Here is a 2,500-nt window from a genome sequence, read left to right on the forward strand (position 1 = left end):
TCACTTGGTGTCTCCATATACGGTCTCCCGTCTCCATCTACAGGATAGCTTTCCGAGTTCGACTTGGGAACACGGAGTGCGTTACAACAGGGTAAATTTCGGATTTTTTTCTTTCGGTTTACAGTGAATGGGGGTCTTAGTAATTCATTGCAATTTATTCATTAAGCAAATTATTTAATTCTACTATATAGACCTCTTGTTTCTTAAGGGTTACTGAACCTTTATTGAAACAAAGTGTTCCATATTGCAAACAATCGTTGAATGAGTAACAATTTCATAGGACTAACATAGTCACGAGATATGTTTCATTTGCCTATTTCTTTTATCAGTTTACTTTTCCCTTCATCACCTAATAGTTGGTGGTTGTATTTTCCAGCAGCAGCAGTTGGTGGTGGAGGACGTTGTCCTGACCTGCCTACCGAAAGTTCCCGCGCAAACCGTCGGCGGCGTCTCCGACTGGAGGGAGGACGTGAGACGAAGGGCGAAGAGGCCGAGGCAGACTTTGGCCGAAGAGGAAACCGAGAGACTTCGGCAGAAAAGAGGGAGACTCGAGCATCTTGGGGCTGACAAGGGACGAGGAGGAGCCTTCAGCCTTGTGGACTTCCTGGCTGCTCTGCCGCCGCCTCCGTCGCCAACCTTCTCCCCGCCGAAGGAGGAGCAGGAGCAGAAGGAAGAAACAGCACCAACAGAAAAACCGTCACTTCGTAGGCCGATCAGACGCCGGTTGGCGTTTTGATTTAATTGCGAATTTCAAAGATTAATTGTAGACCAGGCGCGTTTGTGAATAGGAAGGCATTATCGTAATTATTTTATTTACTATTTATTTAATATTATATGTAAAAATATCTCGCTAATTATATACCGATTTAATTATGTATGTTGTAGAAAGATATAATATATATGTTACACAAATGAATATGGATTTTTACTTAAGTTGCCTGACCAAAAAATAAATGAAAATAAGAGATGAGACATTGAAATACAAATGAGTGTTGGACATTGTGTAGAGCATATGACCATTCTGCCTTTATAGATCTGATATTCCTTTATCACTGGCCATATCTATATGCCTGCATGTCGTCAGATCTATGCAAAAATTTGATTAAATTGAAAAAATATAAAAACTTTGAATTGATATGTGGATGAATAACTAATTTGTCGACGTAATAAACAAATTACAATAATCAAATGGGCCTATTAAGTAGACAATTCAAAATAAGAGATTATAGCTCTTATGTGAATATTTTCCAGACCTTGTGAATAACATTATGAATGTTCCGAAGAACAAATAAATAACAAACGGTTGTTATAACTGCCTCCTATTGTCACATTAATGTTATAGTGTTTAAACGATTGTTTGAAGTCCATATGGGAGGAGAAATCATAAACCCTGATAACAGACTTCAGTTCTTCAATCTAACGTTTACAGTTCATCGTGGCGGTAAGGAACCGAACCGAACACCGTCACCAGCAGCTCGAAGCATAAGAGTTCGACAGCACCAACAGTGGCCACCTGTAAATTGAACATTTCATTTAATTATTTGCTGAATTTCATCATAAAGTTAAATTTGCAAAGCCTGAATTAAATAAAAAACGCAAGCCTCACTACCAAGCTTCTTAGATTCTCCAGTTCTCCCAGTTTGCAAAATCCAGAGGGATTATCAACTTCAGCGTCGAAACACACTACGCCAGTAGCCAGGAATACCAGAAAACGGAAAAAAGGTAAAAAAAAATTATTACACCACTTTAATTCAAATTGACTAAATTAGAGGATTAAAATCATTCATCAACGTGAAATACTGGAAGACAAATTAGAATTATACAATAAATATATAGAAGACCGTGGCGTAATATTAATCAATGAACACGATATGAAACTAAACTATGAAATGCTTGGGTGTAATACATATATGCAAGACTTCGCTGATGAACCCTTTGCAGGAATAGCAATAGCAATTAAGAATAATATTAGACATAAAAATAGATTTCCAAGACGACATTTTAGCAGTCCAGATTCAAACTAACAAAGGACCGATAGTGATCAAGACAGGTTAACAGCCGCCAAGGAGACGACATTTCCCACTTCCGGAGGTCATGAGTTAATGAGCAGGAGAGAACCAACCTATCTCATTGCGGATCTAAATGCCAGACACCAACTATTTGGATAAAGGTATTTTAATAACACAGGTCAAGAAATAGATTGACAAATAAAAGATATATTCACTTAGGACCTGATTTTGATACTTCCGTACCAATAACAGAAAAGGAAAGCCAGACATATTAGGAAATAACGAAATTCACCTCAGTATTGCCATTACGAAAGGACCAGCAACCTCCTTTGATCATATACCAATAGTAATCACATTGTCAACTAATCCGATAAACTATTCCATCTTCAGAAATACCAAATATAAAAACAGCAAGTTGGGAAAGCGTCAAAAATTAAATAGAAGGGAAAATGAGTAGACAAACAAGAATAAAAGAAATGGTAGACAAAGAA

General features: G+C 37.5%; 1 long non-coding RNA gene across 1 annotated transcript in view; it reads right to left on the reverse strand.

Moving 5' to 3' along the window:
- Positions 1-892: 892 nt before the first annotated feature.
- Positions 893-2,500, reverse strand: part of LOC135199167 (uncharacterized) — a 10,599-nt gene continuing 8,991 nt past the window's right edge. The window contains exon 2 of the long non-coding RNA XR_010310944.1: positions 893-1,513. This is a non-coding gene — a long non-coding RNA (uncharacterized LOC135199167). The remainder of the gene's footprint in view (positions 1,514-2,500) is intronic.

The sequence above is a fragment of the Macrobrachium nipponense genome, chromosome 25 (assembly GCF_015104395.2).
Source record: "Macrobrachium nipponense isolate FS-2020 chromosome 25, ASM1510439v2, whole genome shotgun sequence".
NCBI lineage: Eukaryota > Metazoa > Arthropoda > Malacostraca > Decapoda > Palaemonidae > Macrobrachium > Macrobrachium nipponense.